The sequence below is a fragment of the Numenius arquata genome, chromosome 4 (genome assembly GCF_964106895.1).
Source record: "Numenius arquata chromosome 4, bNumArq3.hap1.1, whole genome shotgun sequence".
Lineage (NCBI taxonomy): Eukaryota > Metazoa > Chordata > Aves > Charadriiformes > Scolopacidae > Numenius > Numenius arquata.
The window spans coordinates 46,432,339-46,448,491 of record NC_133579.1 but is presented as its reverse complement, the minus strand read 5'-3'; positions in this window follow the sequence as shown (position 1 = coordinate 46,448,491).

Sequence of the window (16,153 nt, the reverse complement as noted above, 5' to 3'; positions counted from 1 at the left end):
TCTGCCAATCAAGTCCCTGCAGACTTGACTAGTTACTGTACCTGGGTCAATAAGCAAGATAAGAAATACTGCCGCTGGGAACTGGAGATGACTGAGGCTTAATGAAGTCAAACCAGTTTGACGTAATGGAAGAGACTCTCAAGGTAAAGGTCCAGAGAGCGTTTAAAGTGTCCTCCCGAAAGAGAGTTCCCCTAGTCACTGAAAGGGGTGAAAGGCAGCGTGCCTGCAGGAGAGGTAAAGGTGCACCGAGTTTGTCAGGTCTTTGCACAACGCTGTACAGCTGCCTGCTAAGCTGGGCATGCAGTTTGCTGTGTGTTTTCAGTGACTTTGCTCAGGGCAGGAGGCATTGGTCACTCTTACCACCTCAGAGGAGACAGGACTGACCAGGGCTTTAAAGCAGTTTGTCCTGGGGCGTAGTCCCAGCCAATGGCCACATCTGGGTGGTGGCAGGACAGAAACATGGCTCGTGCCAAGCACGGGTTGCACTGGCAGAGGCACAAGAGTTAAGGAGAGCCACTGGGGAACCAAGACTTCAATGAGTTCAGTCGCTGGGACAGAGATAGGCCAAGGTCAGTAAGGCTGTCAAGCAATAACAATAATATTAATGGAAAATGATGCATTTGTATTAATAGTCAGTTTTAAGCTTTATAACAATAACAGAATGTACTAAGCTTCAGGCCTTGTCTGGATTTGTCTGGTCTTGAACCCATTTTAGCAATATTTGCAAAAATCATCCTAGAAACTTTTGTAAGAGCAACTCTGTTATCCATCTTTGGCTGTCTTAGTATTTATATGTCTTAGCTGAGGTTTTGCATAGCCTTGCACAATTGTGTGGTGTCAGCAGTCATAATGAGCAAAAATATTCATCCAAGTACAGGAGGGATAAAGTATAACCAATTAAACAGTTGTAGATTAAGTCATGAACAGCATGTGATAAGAGAGGAAAGGAGGACATGAGCTGCATCCAAGGCCAAGCTGATATGCATTACAGAGCATGGATATGCCCACAAATTGATCAGCCTGAGGGGAAGTAATAGGGGCTAGATGTTAACCTGGTTAACAACAGACACGTAAAGTAGATACTGCTTTTTCCCCCACTGGAGGAATACCGGAAGAGGATGTTTTGGACAGAAGGAGCTCCTGTCTGACATTTCTCAGGCCTGGCAAGCTCAGAGAAAAAGAATTAGCTTAGTTCTTGAACATGTGTCTCTTCTTCGAATGTGTAAGATCTTGTTAAAATTACACCAAGAATCAGGAAGTTTTGTGAAGTGATTGTTGCGCAGCACAGACAGTACCCAAGAGCTGCAAAACAGTCTTTAGCATTTGTGCCTATCCCAGAATGAAAACTCACCAGAAGGAGAGTTGCTTCTCCCTAGCACACCTCTGGCTGTGAGTTTATAGGTAAGGACCTCAAAGATTATTTTAATAAGGTATTGCTTCAGTCAGTTCTCAGCTGTCAAAGTCACAGAGCTGCTTGGTTTTGGTTTTGGTTTACTTTGCTGGAAATGAAAAATTCCCTGCTAATGCAGGGTCAAACTTCAATAAAATCAAAAGCTTTCAGGAGAGCAAAATGTTGCATGGCATTCCTTCATGCTGGAATATGATGGGAAATGACTCAGTAGCCTGTGGAGCAAGTGCCCTGTTGAAGGCTAGGTCCAGCTGAGGGGATCTCCATGAGGCAATGGAAGTATTGTACTTGAGCAGGTGGAGATTTTGCTATATTCAGCCTTTCTTCTTGACCTCAGTTTTCTCAAAGAAGAATGAGAGGACCCTTGCCTATGGCTTGCTGAAGCTGACTCTGGTTAGGACAGAAGCTCTGAAATATAGACAGAATTTAGTGTAGATGGATGAGATCAAATACTGCTTTTCTTCTTTGTGCTCTTTATGCTGTTGTTATTGTCCCCTGAAAGGATGATGAATGTTATTTTTATGTGTTTGATAATTGATTTACATTATTTACTTATTTAATTTCTTTAATGTTGATAGAGCTAAGTAGTAAAATATGGATTATATTGATTTTTCTGGAAAGAAAATATTTGTCTGCAATTTCTATTAATTCACTGAAGACATTTATGCCTTACAGTGATAATCAAATAATGCATAACTGGCTTTCTATTGCTTTCAGGAAGCATCAAGGATGAAGTATGATCAATTCATGAAGTTCAATAGCTAGTGGAGATGTGTTCTCTGTAAAACTGTCTTAAATGTCTTCATAAAAGTAAAAATGAGATCCTAACACTAGATTTACATCAGAGGGTTCCGATAGCTCTTCATCCTGGGTAAAGCTTGGTTCCAGAATTCACTTGCTCATCCAATCAATAAAAGTCAATAAGCATTTTGTGTTGCAGGGAGCATCTCTTGTTTTGGACTCCCCAGACGTGTTGTAGGCTGGAGGAATAAGTTCTGAATTAGGACAAACATCTGTTTTACTTAAGCTTTTCAGCTAGATATGTGGTTTTTGAAAAGCACATGCATAGGAACTTGTTAAAGAGAATTTTTATAAGTTTCAATAAGTCAATATTACTTTTCGTTCCTGAGGGGAAACTGCACTCATTAGAAAAATCTTCCTTGCCTGGATCGGTATTGCAAACGATGAAGAATCTGTATGGCAGTATCCCATGTCAGGCTTCAAAGTCTACAGTCCACTGTCCTTCTATAGCAATGTAGTTGAAGTCAATTGTATTTGCCAATTCTAACACCTGTTAGCATAGAAAGACTTCCTTTGTCAAGATATTTTCCAGATGGATTCCTGCAATGTTTCTGAGAGGACAGGTTGTTTTACCACGTTGATTAGAGTTTGAATGTGCATTTTGTCCAACAAAATAAGAAAGACAAGGTATTTGTCAAAATTGCAGTTCAGTTACTGCATATAATCGCTTCCACTAATTTATCTCTCTTTTTTTAATTAATATCCTACAGAAGAATAATTTCTTTTCATGAGGAAACAATCTTCCCCCTTATCTGTTCTAAAGGGTTAAGTAGCTTTTTCATCGCACTTCGGAACATAAAAGCTTTTATGAAAAACTCAAAGTTACAGTTATTTTCTTCAAGGGCATGCTGACTAAATTCATCCAACTTTGCCTTTCTGATTTGCATATTAAAAAATTGTTTCCTCTTGCAGAAAAACAATGTGAGTGAAATCCATGGCTTTTGATGCCAACTGTAAGCTAGATTAATGTTAGAAAAAATAATTGAAAAGACCAAAATAATATATAACTTACTAGAGAACTAACAAGGCAGTAGCTAGTCACAGGGTTAACAGCTTGAAGAGAGATCCGTTTCAAAGGCTTTTATCTTCCAAGAGATGTCTGGGAAAAAAAAGTTGTCATGAGAATACTTAATACTTAAATACCACAGTGTATCTGTAGAGCTGAGCTCAGAGGGCATGAATTGCCCACACGCAAAAAACAAGCCCACATCACAAAAAACAAGCATCCCAAAGTCAATATTTTGTGGCAGCATGCAGAACAAGTCACGGATTCGGTAAATGCTGTGGACTTTTAATTTGAAAAGTCCAGCTTTTACACCCAGCTTTCAGCCCCTTTTGCCCAGCAGTAAAAGTGCACAAGTGGATGATACAACATCTGTCTTATGAAGGATTTAATCAAATTGATGTGGTTGTAAACTTGAGCAACAAAGACATTAGAACAAAGCTCTTTGACTGCCTCAAAAGTAGGTGGGAGAACCAAAGAGAAACTCTACTGTCTGTCTACACATATGCGTTGTGTACATACAGGCTGTGTTTTTGCTATGAAAAGATGAGAAAACTGGACATGTTTATAATACAGGTTATTTGCTTCTGTTTGAGGAGCCAAATACAAAACACAGTGAAAATGTATTCCCAAATGGTACAGTACTGTTTGATAATGACAGACATTTTAGAGAAGAGGCAAAAATCACAAAAGTTCATCTGTCATACAATTTCCCTTGGTCGGAGTTAGCAACACTGCAGGTTTCTTTACCATGCCTGTAGCCAGCTATCTCCTACAAACGTATCTGCTGCTAAATCCTGTCTGAATGTGAGTTCTATGGCCTCTTCTACAATTATCTCTTTCACCATCGTTTTAGGACTATGCTATGAATACAGTCCCAAGGTGCATACATGCCACCCAAACAAAGTTCAGCTTTTGTTTTTTTTTATCCCCCCACTTGTCTTTGCCTGAAATAACCCAAACTAAAATCCCCTATTCCCTCCTTTTTTCCTTTCACAGAGCAGCAGTGCAATGAAAAAGTGATCAGAGATACTAGAACTGTTTCCTCTAAGGTCTTGTACTTGGCTCTCATTTGTGGAGGATGCCTTTCACCCCCTATCAAGGCTTCACTCTTACCACCAATCACTCCAACTCATGCCTACGTAACAAAGTGTTGCCATCGTTAACATTTAGGTAATATGACATCGCAAGCTTTTGCATCTCATTAAGTAATAGCATGTTCTGTGGTAGTTCTCTTCATATTTTCTCACTTAAGCACCTTTTTGGGCAGAGGTGGCACATATACAGTTTTCCAAAGCAACTTGCTTGTTCTCATTATATGAGCCTGTGCCTTTTCCATTTCTACAAAGACCATTCCAGTAGCTGTCTTTTTTCTTTAATTTTCCAAGAAAATGCATAAAACAAGCTTTCTGGTTTTTCCTACCATGAAATGTCTAACACATCTAAATTTTTGTCTCTCTGCAGATGCTTCCAGTAATCTATGCCAAGGCTTCATATTCTGCAGCACCATTTCACTTGGATAATTTGTGCTGAGCTTAATACTTCTCCACATTTAAATATATGCTCTGCAGAGCGTTTACAACATTGGTTTAGTACTTTCTCAGACTTAGGAAAGCAATCAAACGTGCCTTCCATAACAAGTCACTTCAGCAAATGTATTGGCACTTCATCAAGAGACTTTCCTTGCTTTCATATTCCTACCTGCTTTTATGACTTGCTCCTAAATACAGCCCATCTCATCCCAGTTGGATTTACATGATTTAATCCCTCTCTTGCATTCTCTTCATGTGGTACTCTTGCAAAATAATCACTCCAAGCATTGCTAATTAATTCTGCATTCATTTCCAATATGCCTTATTTACCTCTAACATAAACAAGTGTGTTCGCATCCCTTATCGTTTGTTCTCTTGCCTGGATGCGCTTGCAAATGATTTTTTTCTGTCTTGAGTCTTCCCCTCCCTGGGGAGCTATAAAATTCACTGCTAACTCCAGTTTTAGCTGACACTGTTTCTTTGGCTTCCTTTTCCGCTTGTCTTATTTTCACTGTTCAAGTGATTGTCCCCGTCTTTTCAACTCAACAGACACTTTTACTTGAGTTTTTCGTCTACTCTATTATCTGATTCAGCTCCGATATTACTGCTGGGGACTTTTTGCAGAAAACTTAACTTATAGTTCCTAGTCTGTCCCATTTACCTTAAATGTATTTAACAGATCACAGATCTCAGAGGCGTTGTGAATATTGCCTGGAAAATAGAGGTTACATATACGCAATAGGATACATTCTTGCCCACCCCGTGGGTTTGTCTCAGTGATTTTCCTGAGGTTAGGATGGTATTCTAGACAGCAATGAATTCCTTTGCCCCAAATGTCTGTAAGGGACAAACCACTGCTGCATGGATGAAGAATCAAGATAATGCAAAGCACACAGGTAAACCTAAACAGCATTTAACACTTTTTATAAAATGTGTTAAAACTTTAATCGCACTTTAAAGCTTCAAACATAATTTTCATGGACAGGTGTTTTTTTTTTCAGAAGATCTCATTAGCAAACATGAGTTCTGTTTGAAAAATTGGTCCTTGATCTTTTTTCATGACATACATCTTCTACCAAATAGCTGATGGCTGCACAATATGTTTGTAGTAAAGCCAGAGAAACTGGGCACCGTATCCTGACTCGCTATGTTGTGTTTTTACTACCCAAAATCCTTCCGCTGTGCAACCCTTGTGTTGTCTGGCTACTATGCATAAAATTCAACAAGAAAGCAGAGAAAAAAAATTGGCTTTCTGAAGAAGAGGAATGATTAATCATCTTTGCAATGTCTCAGTGCTGCAATGGAAAATAATTTCAGTGGGGCAGCAGAAAGCATGTGTGCAACAGCCACTTGCAGCCAAGAAGAGAGAAATGGGATAACCTCTAGCCAGAACATCTAAAGCTCTGTCATTTCACTTGAGTGTTAATTTAATTCTTTGACAAGGTTACCTTAATTAGTTGGCAGATGATAGAAAGAAACCTGACAGGTAAGCATAACCTGACAGGTCTTGAATCACTGCTGTCCCCTCTGCCTTTTCATTTTGAGGTGAAATTTGGGCTAAAATATGCATTGCCATGAGGCTAAATATTGGCATGGAAGTTCTGCACCAGATGTTAGTTTCACTTTTAGGAGATTTTGGAGGTGTACTTAGAATATTTTAACAACCACAGAGATGCATAAGAGCTTAATTTTTAAAGGACTGAAGTCAAGGCTGACCGTTTCCAGTTTTAGTCAGCAAATAGGAACTGTGCAGGTCTTCCCAATTTGAGACACTTATTTTTCTCCAAAAGGGTGAGAGGGCTTGACAAAACATGAAAATGAAACAGCTTTCAGTGAAGAACAAATGAAATAAGATGTATTCCAGGGGGAAAAAAAAAAAAAAAGCTGTGGAAATCTGGTTTTATTTTTATTATGATTTAAATAATTTTACAGTGATTAAGAGCACAATTCACTATATAATTATGATAGCAGGCTTGCTCATTTTTAACCTGCCTTCTGATGGTCTGATGATCGGAACTAGGCCTGAGAAAATGGATACTACGTCTGGGACTGCTGTTGATCATTTGGGCTTGATCCTGCAGATACTGTCCATGCAGATACATGATCCTGCATGTGAGTATCACTGTTTACATGAAGAGACCCACAGCTCAGCAGGACCATTCATAGGTGTTAAGCTGTACAGGGCTGTGCACTATTTCTGGGATCAGAGTTCTAACTTCTGGGTTGGTTTTTGAGGTGCAAAATGTGCCTCTGTACCCTGAAGATGAACACAGCCTGCAGCTTCCTTTCCGCCATGACTTCCAGGAAAATCAGAAGAATTTCTGCTTAAAACTTTTTTTTCCACTTAAGTTGATTGTGTTCACTCTCTGGAGCCCAAATGTCAGACATGGTACTGAAAACCTCAGTATGAAAACTTATGTATGATGTTCCTGTTTTACAATGTTGTTCTGTCTGGTAGAGAGCATGAGCGAGAGATGGGACAATGAAGAAAATCTGGCATGGAACAATTCAGGGCACTACAGCTCAGCTGGGTTTATATCAATGTGGTGGGGTTTTCCTGTGTTGCTTTTATGTTACCTCAGTTAGACACTGCTCAGTAAAGCAGCTTGTAATTTCTCCATTGAAACTTTTATAGCTTTCAGGCTCACCAAGCAGTCCTGTCTCTGACATCAGATGTATATTATACTGGCAACAGATAATGTCCTCTTTAAGCAAGCAGTTTTTGTCTGAAATTTTGAAATTCTCACATATTTGATCACAGGATGGGAACTTTTTATATTGAGCTTGAGAAAGTATTTTGCTTCAAATTATTCACTATTTATGAGTCTCATCCAGTTTGGGCCAAGGGACATTCCTGTTTTCTATGTAGTATAGAAATGAACTTGCTCAGCTCTGGGTAACGGTTGCTGACTTTTCCAACAGAACCTGCAGTCAGAGGTTAGCACCTCAGTCATAAAACATGTTTTTTTGAAATGGTCACTCCTGCATCTAGCAACTGTCACTGTTTTCAGGCTGCCAGGAAAGGTCCATCTGACTGAGCCTTCACTTCTTGTTTCATCACTGAGGAGAGGTGTTGTACCTACACGCTGCCAGCCCACATCTCCTACAGGTGATGCGCTTTGCATTGGTCTGATCTTTGATCAAACTGTTATCAGCGACAGCCCAAGTCAGAAGTACCTTCAGTGAAAACATTTGCGGAGAAGCTGCAGACACATAAAACAAGGACATGGCCTTGGAGTTGCTTTTGCTGGGTAGGAGGGGAAACAAATCCTTTCTCAACTGAAAACCCTGCAAGCACCTGAATCAAAGCCATAAGGAACTTGCAGGAAAGGAAACTGATTCTCCCCAGCCACCCAAAGATGGTTGTCTCCTGATAAGATTGGGGTAAGTGTTGTAAAATTAGCATCACTCAACATGTTCCATTAAAGGAACCTCTGCCACAGCTGAGAGGTTGTGTCTGGTCTTTCATGCAGCTCGAGGGTTCATTGCACCTTGGGTCCTGACTGGGTGATGCTTAATCATTGCAGAGTTTCATAAGGGATAAATGATGACTTAATGTTTCTTTGGTTAGAATATGAACATAAACATCAGAAATGCTGGCTTTTAATTATTAGCCTTTTACATTTCAAACCAGTAGGCAGGTTCCTCATGAAGTTACTAAACTAGACTATATGACCAACATACAGGCGTATAACTTTTTTTTGCTGTTACCCACAAAAAATGAACTTTGAAATATGTAAAAGATTTAGTTTCTATTTCTCTGAGAACAGTTCCTGCTCTCTCAAATTTCGTTTCCATTTTATCATTTCCATCATCTTGATGTCTATTTACAGCACCTGGCTTGGAATCTATAAATAATAACCTCACTTTCAAAGCAAAATTGCCTTTCTAATAAAAAAAAAAAAATGCGAAACAACCCCCAACTCTGTTAACGTTACAACAAAGTTGTAGATTTTTTGAAACGAAAAAAAAGCCAAACATTGAAAGCCAAGGTTAAAGCTGATGTTGAGAGATCAAGTGAAAATAAAATTAAGTACAGAACTTTTAAAGAGTGCTATTAAAGAATTGTGCATTGTGATTCATATATATTTTGTATACATTCATAACTCGTGTGTGTGTGTGCCTGCATATTTGGTACTTAAGTATTTATTTCAGCAGCTGGCTTAGCACAATTCTGATGTTGTTAATGATCCAATCCAATTAGATCTTAATGCATGTTATCTACAGTTTCATAATAAGATCACAGACGGAAATTTGGACCTTTGAGATTGCAAAGATTAATACTAGAATGAGAAAACATTGGTCACAGCACTCAGTCTAACCTCCCAACCCTGCAGTATGCCCCAGTCCTGCTCCCCAGGGTCACATCCCTGTTTCGCAGTAGAAAGATGCTTCAACATCCTGATGCCCTCCCAAAACAAGAACCATACGCAAAGGCAGGGGAAATCCACACTGTGTTTCTGAACAACCTCTGTTGGGAGCAATAAGAAGAGTTTGAAAGCAGGACACACTGGGAAATGCTTTTGCTTGACAAGGTAAACAAACACCCTCAGTTTCTCTTGCTCACTTAGACTCTGTAATTTAAAAATTGTGATTATGGCAAGGTATCACACTCAGAGCAATTATCTGTAGTTTCAACCCTACACTCAAAACTGTTCAAACAGTTCTTGACAGTAATTAAGTCAATGAAGTTGTGGAGACTTTGGTATAGTTGTGAGAAGACAGAGTCCCCAGCCTTCTTTTCTAGTTAAATATTTTTTCAGCACTTTGTGAAAACCTCACATCATTTTCACAGAAATAGATACTACTAACCTCTCTGAAGGCATGCTTTGAAGAATTAACTACTGTGTAAGAGAGAACAATTTCTATTTCCAGAAAAAAATCCCATGTTTTTTAATTGAACGATCTGTCTGAGCTGGCTGTCAGCTTGCTGCCTCTTTTGGTACAATCATGTGGGAGAATTGGGAGAAGTCACTAACTGCCCACTCTTAGTGAATTGCCCCAGACCACTTCAAACAGATGGGGTTTTTCCTTTTCTCTTTGGAGAAGAGTTTGGGCATTTCTATTGCTCCATGCACAAGCCCAAACGTTGTTGGCTAAATTAAGTTCAGGAGTGCAGTCATGCTTTTCCTTATTGAGCTTATACCTTTCAGTAAAGAAGTGGGAGGCCACAGATTCGGGCGGGTTTCACACAGATTTTACAATCTATTTATCCAAGACACATTTCTTTCACATACAACAATACATAAAATATTGCCCAAATGTTCACTAATTCTGTTGGAAAGCAGATGAAAGTCTTCCCTCCAAGGCATTTTTCTTTATTGGAAGGAGGAGCACTGATGTGATTTCCAGCAAATCTAATTAACTAGAATATTATATTGCAAACACCACACTAGTTGCACAGGTCAATATAATGCTTTTCAGATGCAGTCTTAAGGCGAATTGCCCCATTGCAAAATATTAAATACATATTTCTTCACAGGTGGCTTTATAGTAGAGCCATACAAATATGACAGTGATATACTGATAGTAGAAGAACTGTGAGAACTTTTACAAGCTATTTTTCAAATCAACTACTGAGCTGCATGGGAATTGGAGAGTCTAACTCTGAGGAGGGCATGATTTGAAGTCTATGTACACACTGCTAGAAGGCAGGTGCAATTGCACCTCTCCATCATTGCTCTTAATAAATACCTAACTTAGTTTTATGAATTGACTCTGTGAGTACATCATTAACCAGCACAGGGTAAATTCATCATGGTGCCCAAGACAAACTTAGAGAGTTCCACCACAGGGAAGAGAATGTGAGTAATGGTTGTAGAGGGTGGAGAAGAATTTAAAACTACAAAGACATACAGGGTGTTGGGCTGCCAGGAATGCTGTATTTCCAGAAGAAAAAAAAAAAAACCAAACCCAACAACAACAACAACAAAAAAACCAGTCCAGAGTAGACAGCTGTCAGAACCCTACAATTTTGGAGAAGTAGACAGAGGTGATTCTTTGAGAAAGTACATGAAATGGAAAACAAAGAAAAGAAACTGTGGGTTGCCTGGCAAGATAATGTGTTTGGGTGAGGTTCAGATGGGAAATTGCTTGCTTATTTTCCCCACATGGAAAACCCACATGGAAATATTAGCAATGAGATGAGAGAAAACTGTTAAGAAGAATATATTAGCTGTTTAATTTGGGGTTTTATTTTGAAGATCTAGAATATGCATGCTTATTTGCTTCTACATGCATGTGCACAACAGATACATGTGTATATGCGTACACATTTTTATACATACATGTGTATATTTATGAATGTATATAAATATATTTACAGACATACACATATTCGTTTCCACACACAGCAGATGTGTGATGTCATTTTCAGACTCACTGAATACTTTGAGTACCAGTTGGACCTGCTTTAAGGGTAAAGTGGGATATTGAGCAGGAGATTAAGCAATATGCTCCATTAATCCAAGTAAAAGGTAAATCATGTTAAATAGTTAGTCAAGCCATGCTTATCGCCCCTTTTTATCTGCAGAGCATAGCTATGAACATGGTCATAAGGCTTAATGATTTCTCCTTTTAGCAAACAGCCAACTAAGGGAAGCAAAGACATATAAAACAGTAATTGCAAGGCATTTGTTTTGCATCCCAAACCTTCTGTTTTAAAAAAATACCGTATCACACACAAAACAATTATGAAAATAGAAACTCGTCATTCCAGTTGCATGATAAATTTCTCAGTCTGCCAAGAACTAAATACAATCCAAGGTGAAGTTTTCCTGTTCCTTTATTTGTATTCCGTTCCCGGGTTTTATTCTACTCAAACAATCGTGAAAACTGTAAAATGGAAAATAGCTCCAGAATGAATCACTGCAGAGAAGTTCTCAATATAATGCCTGAAAATTTTATCAAAGAAATGCTTGAACCTCACTAGCCCTTTACAATATCTGTGGATCACTTTTACTATCCTTTTATAGACATTTTTTTCAGATAGAAAATGTTCTTGAAAGGTTACAATGAGACTGAGTATCTGTGTGTCATTACCAATTCAAAGTCAGAAAAGCCTCACAATTACCTTATGATTTCTTTGTGGGCTTGAGAGACATAAAAAAATAATTGTGTAAGCAGCAGAAAAAGCATTACACACAAATGTACTTTTAGTTAGTTTTTTCCCTTGTTTTAAAATACAAAACAAAATATCTAAGTATAGTAAGAAGATAGGAGGCAAATGGAAAACTGGCAAATGGAAAAATGAAAAGATCTTGTTTCTGAAATCTATTTCCATTTGAAAATCCATTTTCATTATTATTTTTTTTCTATCAGGAAATTGGATAATTAAATCAAAATCATCGGCATTAAACATAATCAACACATAATCCTCATTATGCTATATTATCTTGAAATCCCCTTGCTAACCTTGCCTTTAAGAGCTTTAGTTGAAAACCTGCATCATAAGAGTGTAACACTTAACACAATTATGCCTATAGGCAATACAAGATGGTTTACCAAATCTTAAATTAGGTATATTATAGGTTATTGAGTCTATGAATTAACTATTAAATCAGTAGTTCAATCTTCAGCAGCTATGCAAAGCTATGACTGGAGTCTGTGCGCTGACATGGCAAGTTAAGGTTAATGGTTTAATGAAGTTTTATCAAAAGCCAGTCAAAGGCACTAACATCTACTTTTAAGAGTGTCTGGACGTAAAACTTTCTTGGTGCTGCAATGCTCTTGATAGACTTCAGACCAAAGATGTATTTAAAAATTACACATATTCAATGAATTATTTGCTTATATGATTGTTGCCAAATCAGTAGAGAGAAACATCATTGCAAATTTGAATGAATATTCATATGGCACAAATAAACAATGAATACTCATCATGGCAAGCTGACAAAAATTATGCTAAAATTATGCTGAGATTGGTTTTGGAACACATTCAAAATTCATAGCCTGTTGGCAAATAATTTGCTAAAAGAAAAAGAGCTACAATTGTCATAAAATCATTTGCATACTTCACTTGTTGCACTCAGTTATTTTATTTCACCATAAGGACTCTAAGACTTTCAAGTCTGAAATCAATTCCTATGTGAAATAAACGGGTTTTAAAAGATACACTGATAAATTGTCTTTGGCTCCCACCATTAACCCTCTTATCGAGACAGATGTACAAGCCTGGCCTACAGACTCTCATATTTAAACACCATTACATATTCTTGGATATCATTACTGGAAATTAAAACATATTAATTTTGATTTCCTGTTCCAATACCGAACCTGAGCTGATCTTTCATCGCCTTTCTTTCCACATGAGCTGATGCTTAAGATGGAAGTTAAGCAGGCAGCCATCCCTATCCTGACCTGACTTTTTCATACCTTTTGGTTCAGAAGACACTTCAGTCACTGGAGGCCATTAACACCTGGTATCCCCTCAGCCAGACTCTGATTTGCTCAATGCTTGTTTGGCTTCCCCATCAGCTGGCTTTTAATGCAAACATAGCTGCTTTTTCATGTGCTCTTATTGTGGCCCTTCCTGCACCGGTATATTACCTAATCTATCAAAGTGTTTTACTTTAAATAGTCTGTGCAGACAGCTGCATTAGCAGGTGCCAAATTTGCCTGGGAGGGATTTATCTTCCTGAAATTGCACTTTTCATAGGAGGAAGCGGAAGGCATTGTTTCTAAAGACCTTTAAGTTTGTGCTTTTACTAATAACACAGAATTTCTTTAGTTTTGAAATTCACAACTTACTTTACCTTGTCTGAATCACTACTGAATAGACCAGAGAAGGCAGATCCTTTTTTTAAAAAAAAAAACTAAAGGCAAATTTGAACCCACAAAAAGTGGTAACAAGATGCAAATATATGAGTTTAGCCACAGCTGGGTGCTGATAACTTAATTGATGACAGTGTGTGCTTTGCCATATAAACTGAATGGTATCTACTTGTCACCACATCCCTGGTCTTCCTACCCACAATGTCACTGTGGTCCTTAAATAAGGGACTGTACTGTACACCTAACTAAGAAAACAACTTGGAGACAACTTTTTAAGTATCTACAGCCATCACATTGTCAAACTCTGTTTCTTTTATCAAGTCAATAATCTTGCAAATAAAAGCAAGAGGCTGAAACGCTAAACTCTGTTATAATGACTTCACTCACAAGATTTCCACAAACTCAGCAAAACTCCAACTAATTACCACAGTCTTACAATGTGGAGATGAAGGCTGCTTAGAGGAAGATCTCTTTCGAAAGGCAGTATTGAAGGAAGGCAGGATTTGAAAACCAGCCACGAAGCCAACATTTTGAGCTTAATTAAAACAAGAAACTTTTCTCCAAAAAAAACCCCTACTATTGAGACATTGAGAAGTAGTTGGGGGAATATTTCCAACTCCATCTCAGTTTACTTGATTGAATACTCACTATTCCTGCTGAACCTTTACCCTTCTCTATATCTCCTTGGTGTTGCCCTTTCTGGTGTTGCAACCCCATCAGTACCTTTCTGCTGTCTCCATTCACCGGTGTAAGTGGTGGAGTTTTGTACTGCAATGAACCTGGGCTTTTCTGAGTTTAAAAGCTGCTTGGGGAATTCACTGCAGGAAAAGGTCCAGGCAAATCCTCTTTACATTTGTACACCATCTGGAGCCCTGTCACATGTGGTTTTGGGCATAAGATGGTTAATGCTGAAGGGCCTTTGTCCCATTAGACTTCAATTTACATGTCCTTGCTCTGCAAGTGTCTCTGGGCAGCACTGCTTCCAAGATACCTATCTAGAGGTCTCCAGCCTTTCTTTCAGGCACGTTCAGCCCATCTTCTGTCCCTGACTTTGTGCTCTCGTTGAAGGGTAACTAAGGAGTGCACTAGCTTTCTTTTGCAGCGTTGCACCCCAGATGATGACAATCCCCAAAACTCAGTGACCTCTTCCAACTGGCTCGTGACAAAATTTTCTCACAGAAACAAATCCAACAGCAGCAGTTCAGGATAAAAAAAAATTGTCACACTGTAAAATTGAAGTCCTTACATAGTTTGCATTATCTGGAGTCTGATGGCTGATCTGTGCGGTAGCCTCTTGCAAACTGCACAGTCTCTGCTCTGATGTCAGTGGGTCCTGGACTTCTATTTTCAAACTACAGCGGTTGCTAAGATCTCATCATGCAAAACCAGCCACCTTTGCTCCCCTTTTTCTGGGATTTGGAGACGACATTTCTTGTGACTTTGCAGAATGTCTTTGTCTGATGTGACTCTCTCATCTGCAGGTGGGCTGAACCCCTACAACACTTGCGCTACCTGTATGGTCTCTTGCTTTTCTTGGGTGATGACAGTAACTTGGAAGCCAAGATAAACTTTTTTTTGCCGTTTGGTTTTATTGCCAGCATTGCAGAATATGTTCCCTAGCCTTAAGTCAGTCGCAAATTGCTTGTTTTCACCTTCTTTGGTACTCTCTGTAAACACAGACAATACTGTTCACATATCTGTAAAACAGATCTGCAGTTAACTGAAAATTAGTAAAACCATCAGAATTAAAAACTGAAGGCTCCTTCTGTGTCATAAGTGTTCATAAAATCATAGAACCATAGAATGGGTTGGGTTGGAAGGGACCTTAAAGATCATCGAGTTCCAACCCCCCTGCCATGGGCAGGGACACCTCCCACTAGACCAGGTTGCTCAAAGCCCCATCCAACCAACCAAGCTGCCAGTGTTGGCAGCTGCTGTTTGCAGACCCAGAGCAAGGGGTTGCTTTCAGTCTCTCCAGGCTTCTGGAGAGATTCAGCTTCCCTGGAGATTTTAAGCGTCTCATGCTTTCCAAGCTGTTTCTCTAGGTGGGTTTTTTGTTGCTGGTGTCTTTGTTTCCCAGCCTTCCCCCCCTGCCCCCAACCCCTCGCCATTGCACAGCAGGTTCAGTGATCACTGGAGAGATTTCACAGAGATTCATAGATTCATAGATTGGTCCAGGCCGGAAGGGACCTCCAAATGTCATCTAGTCCGACCTCCCCGCAGTCAGCAGGGACACCCCCAACTAGACCAGGTTGCCCAGGGCCTCGTCGAGCTTCACCTTGAATATCTCAGAATATCTCAGGCAGATGAGCTGCCTGAAGCATTTCATTTGTACCTGAGCATTATACAGAGGAGTGACCCATCACTGTCAGGGCCAGGTGTGTTTAGTATTGGCTCCCCTGCTGCTGGGGCCACTGCTATCACCGATACATATTTTTTTTTGTTACTTCAAATATACAGAAGGACTCACAGGAAAGTTACCCATCTCTTTACTTAAAAAACACGTTTAGTGTTTATTTTTAATTTTTATCTCTTTTTTTTCAGCAGGACAAACTTCTGCAGTATGTCACACACAAAAACGCTGCACCCCTTCCACAGAAACCCCATTTATTTCCATGTAAAGAAGGTGTTACTGCT